The sequence below is a fragment of the Felis catus genome, chromosome B1 (assembly GCF_018350175.1).
Source record: "Felis catus isolate Fca126 chromosome B1, F.catus_Fca126_mat1.0, whole genome shotgun sequence".
Classification (NCBI taxonomy): domain Eukaryota; kingdom Metazoa; phylum Chordata; class Mammalia; order Carnivora; family Felidae; genus Felis; species Felis catus.
In genome coordinates, this window is record NC_058371.1 from 71,015,044 (window position 1) to 71,023,986 (window position 8,943).

At 37.8% G+C, this 8,943-nt stretch overlaps 1 pseudogene; it reads right to left on the reverse strand.

Moving 5' to 3' along the window:
* Positions 1 to 1,628: 1,628 nt before the first annotated feature.
* On the reverse strand, positions 1,629 to 1,736 carry LOC111560243 (annotated as a pseudogene).
* Positions 1,737 to 8,943: the final 7,207 nt, after the last annotated feature.

An 8,943-nucleotide genomic window follows, 5' to 3' on the forward strand; every position in this document is an offset into this window, starting at 1 on the left:
AGGGGGAGGAGCCAAGATGGCGGAACAGCATGGAAGTTTTTTGTGTGTCTTGCGTCCATGAAATACAGCCAGACCAACACTAAACCATCCTACACACCTAGAAAACTGATGGGAGGATTAACACGACAATATGCACAACCCGAACCACAGGATTCAGCAGGTATGTGGCGCAGAGGGGTGAACTTGGGGATAGAGAAGCTGGAGGCAGGCAGGGACCCACTTTTGCCGGCAGAGAGAGGACGGAGACTGGAAGGGGCGGGGGAGAACATGGGAAAAGCACCCCCCCCAAAAGCAGCTGCAGAGAAAGTGGAAAATTGGAAACAGCCGCAGGGACTAAACTAAAAAGGGAGAAAGGAGAAAGGAGAGGGTTTAAATTCCATTAAGACTGTAAACAAGGGGAGCGCAAACGCTGCAACTCCACAGCTCAATACCTGGTGGTGCTGTGGTGGGAAGGACAAATCCCCAGGAAAAGAGTGGGGTCCGGGAAGTTCTCAGGCCACACGGGGAAAAGCGGCTCCACTGCTGGAAAGACATTTGGTAGAGACTGTTGAAGCCACCTGGTCCCAGCAGACCCCAGAAAACGGCCACATTTGCTGGTGCTGGGGCAAGGTCGTTACAGGGTGAATCCTGGTGCCAGATGTGTGTTGTGATTTTCCATAATCCCTGAAACGCTGCTGCTCACTATCTTGCGAACTTTTTCTGGGGCGGGCTGGCACCTGGCCGCAGTCTCGGGACACCGACAGCAGCAGGGTCCAGCAAGCATTCCTGGGTGCAGCCAACATTTGGCCATTGCTCATTTGGCCATTGCTCGGTGAGACCCTCCCACAGAGGGGCGGAACAGGTCAAAGCCGCAGTCCTTTGGAAGTAAGGGGCTGGGGAAAACAGCCGCATCTGAGACAAAACTCAGGAGAGAGGTACTGCCTGGGGCTTGGTCACGGACAGTGAAAAAGCAGGAAGTGGACGAAAGCTGAAGACGGACGGGTGTGTGATTGCTGATTGGAGAGAACAGTTCCCATACTAGAGACTGGGTAGCTGGGTGACGCCATTTTCACCACTCCCACGCATACACAGAGTGTATGAACCTACAGGCTCTGCAATAATCCACCCCAGTAGGCTACCAGCGCCATCTAGTGGAGAACAGAGCCGTTACACTGAGCCCCGCCCAACTGGGCCAACCTCTCTCTTTAAGAACCCAAGTCTCACCGCCTACTTAGTTTATGAACTATAAAGCGCTACATAGTTTGACTTCTAGGGGAAAACAAACTAATCTCAGTCCTATTTCAATCTGTTAGCAGGTCCATCTATTAAATTTCTTTATTTTTTTTAAATTTTTTTCTCTTTTACACTATTCTTTTTCTTGAATACAGAAAGAGAAAAAATTCACTTTTTTTTTCAATTTTTTAAAAAATATTTTTCTTTATTTTTTTACTATATTTTTTACTTTTGTGTAAATTTTTTCAATTTCTATCTTACTTCCATTATTCTATTTTAGTCTACTTCAGTGTATTCACCTTTTCAAATTATTAAACGATTTTCTTGTTTTCTCTTTTTCTTTTTTCTCTTTTTTGTTTCTTCTTTTTCTTGAATGCAGAAAGTGAAAAACTTTATTTTTACTTTCAACTTCTATTAAAAATATTTTTCTTTCATTTTTTTTACTATAGTTTTTGCTTTTCAATTAGCAATAATCGTGCCTCGGATAAACCTCATTGGCTATGATACCGCCACTGCGCAAAGCTTACAGTTTTTGCTTTCACGTAAATTTTTTCAAATTCTATTTTACTCCCATCATTTTATTTTAGACTACTACAGTGTATTCACTTTTTCAAATTTTCAAACAATTTCTTTTTTTCCTCTTTTTTCTCTTTTTCGTTTCTTTTCGTTTCCTTGAATACAAAAAGAGAAAAAATCATTTTTATTTTTAATTTTGATTAAAAATATGTTCTTTAATTGTTTTCCTACTATAGTCTTTACTTTTGTGTAATTTTTTTTCGAAATCTATTTTACTCCCATCATCTTGTTTTCATCTACTTCAGTGTATTCATTTTTTTCAGATTCTCAAACAATTTCCTTTTTTTTCCCCACTTTTTTTCTCTCATCTGTCAAACCACTTTCAACACCAAGACCAAGGCACACCTAGGATCTAGCATCATTTATGAGATTTATTTTGTGTGTGTGTGTTTTTAATTTTTTAATTTTCATTTTTTTAATTTTCTTTTTTTATTTTAATTTTCCTACCTCATTAATTCCTTTTCTGCCTTCAAAATGACAAAACGAAGGAATTCACCCCAAAAGAAAGCACGAAGAAACGACAGCCAGGGATTTAACCAACACAGATACATGCAAGAGGTCTGAACCAGTATTTAGAATCATGATAATAAGAATACTAGCCGGAGACAAAAATAGATTAGATTCCCTTTCTGCAGAGATAAAAGAAGTAAAAAATAGCCAGAATGAAATAAAAGATGCTATAACTGAGCTTCAATCACAGGTGGATGCAGCAGCGGCAAGGATGGATGAGGTAGAACACAGAATCAGCGATAGAGCAGACAAACTTATAGAGAATAATGAAGCAGAAAAAAAGAGGGAGATGAAGGCAAAAGAGGACAATTTAACAATTAGAGAAATCAGTGACTCATTAAAAAGGAACAACATCAGAATCATAGGGGTCCCAGAAGAGGAAGAGAGAGAAATAAGGGTAGAAGGGTTATGTGAGCAAATCATAGCGGGAAACTTTCCTAACCTGGGGAAAGACACAGACATCAAAACCCAGGAAGCACAGAGGACCCTCATTAGAGTCAACAAAAACCAACCATCAACAAGGCATATCATAGTCAAATTCACAAAATACTCAGGCAAGGAGAGAATCATGATAGCAGCAAGGGAAGAAAAGTCCCTAACCTACAAGGGAACACAGATCAGGTTTGCAGAACACCTATCCACAGAAACTTGGCAGGCCAGAAAGGAGTGGGAGGATATATTCAATGTGCTGAAACATAAAAGTAAGCAGCCAAGAAGAATGCTTTATCCAGCAAGGCTGTCATTCAAAATAGAAGGAGAGATAAAAAGTTTCCTAGACAGGGGTGCCTGGGTGGCTCAGTTAGTTAAGTGTTCAACTTCGGCTCAGGTCATGATCTCACAGTGTATGAGTCCGAGCCCTGCGTCAGGCTCTGTGCTGACAGTTCGGAGCCTGGAGCCTGGTTCAGATTCTGTGTCTCCCTCTCTCTCTGCCCCTCCCCCACTCATGCTCTGTCTCTCTCTCTCTGTCAAAAATAAATAAGCATTAAAAAAAAATTAAAAAGTTTCCCAGACAAACAAAAATTAAAGGAGCTTATGACCACTAAACCAGCCATGCAAGAAATTTTAAGGGGGACTCTCTGAAGAAAAGATGAAAAAAGAGAAGATCTTTTCTCTCTAAGAAAAGATGAAAAAATATGAATAAATAAATAAATAAATACCAAACACAACAAAGATTAGAAAGGACCAGAGAACACCACCAGAAACTTCAACTCTACAAGCATTATAATGGCAATAAATTCATATCTTTCAGTACTCACTCTAAACATCAATGGACTCAATGCTCCAAACAAAAGACATAGGGTAACATAATGGATAACAAAACAAGATCCATTCATATGCTGTTTACAAGAGACCCACTTTAGACCTAAAGACACCTTCAGACTGAAAATAAGTGGTTGGAGAACCATCTATCATGCTAATGGTCAACAAAAGAAAGCCGGAGTAGCCATACTTATACCAGACAATCTAGACTTTAAAATAAAGACTGTATCAAGAGATGAATACGGGCATTATATCATAATCAAGGAAGTCTATCCACCAAGAAGACCTAACAATTTTAAACATTTATGAACCAAATGTGAGAGCACCCAAATATATAAATCAATGAATCACGAACATAAAGAAACTCATCAACAGTAATACCATAATAGTAGGAGACTTCAACACCCCACTCACAGCAATGGACAGATCATCTAATCAAAAAATCAACAAGGAAACAATGGCTTTGAACGACACACTGGACCAGATCAACTTAACAGATATATTCAGAACATTTCATCCTAAAGAACCAGAATATATATTCCTCTCCAGTGCTCATGGGACAATCTCCAGAATAGACTATGTACGGGGACACAAATCAGCCGTAACTAAATACAAAAAGATCGAGATCATACCGTGCATATTTTCAGACCACAATGCTATGAAACTCGAAATCAACCACAAGAAAAAATTTGGAAAGTTAACAAATACTTGTAGACTGAAGAACATCCTACTAAAGAATGAATGCGCTAACCAAGCAGTTAAAGAGGAAATTAAAAAGTATATGGGAGTCAATGAAAATGATCATACCACAACCCAAATCTCTGGGACACAGCAAAGATGGTCATAAGAGGGAAGTATATAGCAATCCAGGCCTTTCTAAAGAAGGAAGACAGATCTCAGATACACAACCTAACCTTACGCCTTAAGAAGCTGGAAAAAGAACAGCAAATAAACCCAAAACCAGCAGAAGACAGGATATAATAAAGATTAGAACAGAAATTAATGCTACCAAAACCCAAAAAACAGTAGAATGGATCAATGAAACTATAAGCTGGTTCTTTGAAAGAATAACAAAATTTATAAACCACTAGGCAGTCTGATCAAAAAGAAAAAGAAAAGGACCCAAATAAATAAAATCAAGAATGAAAGAGGAGAAATCACAACCAACACAGCAGAAATAAAAACAATAATAAGAGAATATTATGAGCAATTATTTGCCAATAAAATGGAGAATCTGGAAGAAATGGACAAATTCCTAGAAACATATAAACTATCAAAACTGAACAGGAAGAAATAGAAAATTTGAACAGACCCATAATCAGTAAGGAAATTGAATTAGTAATCAAAAATCTCCCCCAAAAAAACAGAGTCCAGGGCCAGATGGCTTTTCAGCGGAATTCTACCAAACATTTAGGGAAGAGTCAACACCTATTCTCTTGAAGCTGTTCCAAAAAATAGAAATGGAAGGAAAACTTCCAAACTCTTTCTATGAAGCCAGCCTTACCTTGATTCCAAAACCAGACAGAAACCCCACTAAGAAGGAGAACTATAGACCAATTTCCCTGATAAACATGGATGCAAAAATCCTCAACAAGATATTAGCCAACCAGATCCAACAATATGTTAAAAAAAAATTATTCACCACGACCAAGCGGGATTTATACCTGGCATGCAGGGCTGGTTCAATATCCTCAAAACAATTAATATGATTCATCATATCAATAAAAGAAAGGACTAGAATAACATGATCCTCTCAATAGATGCAGAGAAAGCATTTGACAAAATACAGCAGCCTTTCTTGATAAAAACCCTCAAGAAAGTCAGGATAGAATAAGCATACCTCGAGATCATAAAAGCTATACAGGAACAAACCAACACTAATATCATCCTCAATGCGGAAAAACTGACAGCTTTCTCCCTAAGGTCAGGAACAAGACAGGGATAGCCACTCTTGTCACTGTTATTCAACATAGTATTGGAAGTCTTAGCCTCTGCAATCAGATAACACAAAGAAATAAAAGGCATCCAAATTGGCCAGGAGGAGGTCATACTTTCACTCTTCACAGATGACATGATACTCTATGTGGAAAATCCAAAAGATTCCACCAAAAAACTGCTAGAATTGATTCATGAATTCAGCAAAGTTGCAGGATATAAAATCAACACACAGAAATCGGTTGCATTCCTATACACCAACAATGAAGCAACAGAAAGAGAAATCAAGGAATCGATCCCATTTACAGTTGCACAAAGAAACTATAAAATACCTAGGAATAAATCTAACCAAAGAGGCCAAAAATCTATATGCTGAAAACTATAGAAAACTTATGAAAGAAATTGAGGAAGACACACACACACACACACACACACACACACACACAAAATGGAAAAAGATTCCATCCTCCTGGATAGGAAGAAAAGATATTGTTAAAATGTCGATACTACCCAAGGCAATCTACATATTCAATGTAATCCCTATCAAAGTAGCACCAGCATTCCTCACAGAGCTAGAACAAATAATCTTAAAATTTGTATGGAACCAGAAAAGACCCCGAATAGCCAAAGTGATCTTGAAAAAGACGACCAAAGCAGGAGGCATCACAATCCCGGACTTCAAGCTATACTACAAAGTTATAATCATCAAGACAGTATGATACTGGCACAAGAACAGACACTCAGATCAATAGAACAGAATAGAGAACCCAGAAATGGACCCACAAACGTATGGCCAACTAATCTTTGACAAAGCAGGAAAGAATATCCAGTGGGATAAAGACAGTCTCTTCAGCAAGTGTTGCTGGGAAAACTGGACAGCAACATGCAGAAGAATGAACCTGGACCCCTTTCTTACACCATACACAAAAAGAAACTCAAAATGGATGAAAGACCTCAACGTAAGACAGGAAGCCATCAAAATCCTTGAGGAGAAAGCAGGCAAAAACCTCTTTGATCATGGCTGCAGCAACTTCTTACTCAACACATCTCCAGAGGCAAGGGAAACAAAAGCAAAAATGAACTACTGGGACCTCATCAAAATAAAACCTTCTGCACAGTGAAGGAAACAATCAGCAAAACTAAAAGGCAACCAAAAGAATGGGAGAATATATTTGCAAATGACATAGCAGATAAAAGGTTAGTATCCAAAATCTATAAAGAACTTCTCAAACTCAACACCCAAAAAACAAATAATCCAATGAAGAAATGGGTATAAGACATGAATAGATACTTCTCCAAAGAAGACATCCAGATGGCCAACCGACACATGAAAAAATGCTCAACATCACTCATCATCAGGGAAATACGAATCAAAACTACAATGAGATACCACCTTATACCTGTCAGAATGGCTAACATTAACAACTCAGGCAACAACAGATGTTGGCGAGGATGCAGGGAAAGAGGATCTCTTTTGCATTGTTGGTGGGAATGCAAGCTGGTGCAGCCACTCTGGAAAACAGTATGGAGGTTCCTCAAAAAACTGACAATAGAACTACCCTACAACCCAGCAATTGCACTACTAGGTATTTATCCAAGGGATACAGGTGTGCTGTTTTGAAGGGACACATGCACCCCCAAGTTTATAGCAGCACTATCAACAATAGCCAAAGTATGGAAAGAGCCCAGATGTCCATCGACGGATGAATGGATAAAGAAGAAATGGTATATATATACAATGGAGTATTACTCGGCAATCAAAAAAAATGAAATCTTGCTATTTGTGACTACGTGGATGGAACTAGAGGGTATTATGCTAAGTGAAATTAGTCAGAGAAAGACAAAAATCCTATGACTTCACTCATATGAGGATTTTAAGAGAGAAAACAGATGAACATAAGGGAAGGAAAACAAAAATAATATAAAAACAGGGAGGGGGACAAAGCATAAGAGACTCATAAATATGGAGAACAAACTGAGGTTTGCCAGAGGGGTTGTGGAAGGGGGGATGGGCTAAATGGTTAAGGGGCACTAAGGAATCTACTCCTGAAATCATTGTTGCACTAGATGCTAACTAATTTGGATGTAAATTTTAAAAAATAAAAAATAAAACAATTTAAAAATTAAAAAAAAAGATTTGTCAAAAAAAAGAAGAATTGACTTGATTTTTGAAATCTAAATTTATAGTGAAAATGTCTATGCCCATTGGACATAAAATTATTAGGCTCCAGACCATCTGGTGAGAGGTAGACAGATTTGAAAATGAATTAAATTTATTTTCTAAGTAGGAATTAGGACATTTCTGCTATAGGTCACTATGTGTAACCTTGACAACAAGCTTTCCCTTATTTTTGTCAAAGAATAATTTATACAGAAAAATGTGTTGTTTTATTTTTTAGATGTTAAAACCGAACACCCTTCCTTTGAATTTAGAATTGTCTCAACTTACTAAGTCTGTATCCATTTTTTTAATAAACTGTTGCCATGGAAACAGTATTTCAGATGTTTTGTCTTCCTTCAAATTTCACATCTGCTATCATGCTATATATATATATACACCACACACACACACACACACACACACACACGAAACAGACATCTTTGTTGCTTATGAAGATCAAAGTTAATGTTCAATAATGTGAATACACAACCCTTTGTACTAGTGGCTAATATTGGGAAAATAATTGGGAAGCAGTAGGACACTCTCAAATTAGAAATATGTAACAGAGGTAATTTACAATCTGGAAAACAGAATGATTTTTTGTTTTATTAAAATATTGTCTTCAAGTATTCAGCACATTGCCATATAGTGCTGTTATTTTGAAGTGCTTTGTGAACTTGTACTTGTCTTTTAGATTTACTCATGTAAATAATTGCCCCTTCAAGTCATGTCAGTTCCATTAAGAGCCTTCATTCCTCCCTGAATTCCGAGTTTAGTCTTTGTACCTTTCTCACCTATACAATGAGATGGCAGAATCTATCCTTTACTCTCCATACTGCTGTATAATTATGCTCCTAATCCCTTTCATAAAGACATTGATTTAGCTGTTTATTTTTCTTTTGGACAAAGAATATGTCATCATCACCATGTAAAATGCAGAGAAGAAAGACCCAAAGATTAGATGTGAAGAATCCTGACTGGTAGCTGTTGTGTTGAAATATGGGTTTTCAGCATTGAGAGAAATCAGCAAGGATTAGTATCTTTTCCTTAAAGTCAATTTTGTGACCAACAGCACAGATTCATCTCCTTGACCTGGGTCAGCAAATCTGTTAGCATTCAAAATCTTACCTTTTACCTGGTTTGTGCCCTGGAGTGAATCTTAGGGAATGTGAGTACTCCACCTTTTCCCACAGCTAATTCCAACTGCAGGATCTCTATATGGTCATAAATATTTTAGAAAAAGCTATGTATGGAAATTAGCTCAAAATTATGGAAATTGGCTCATAATT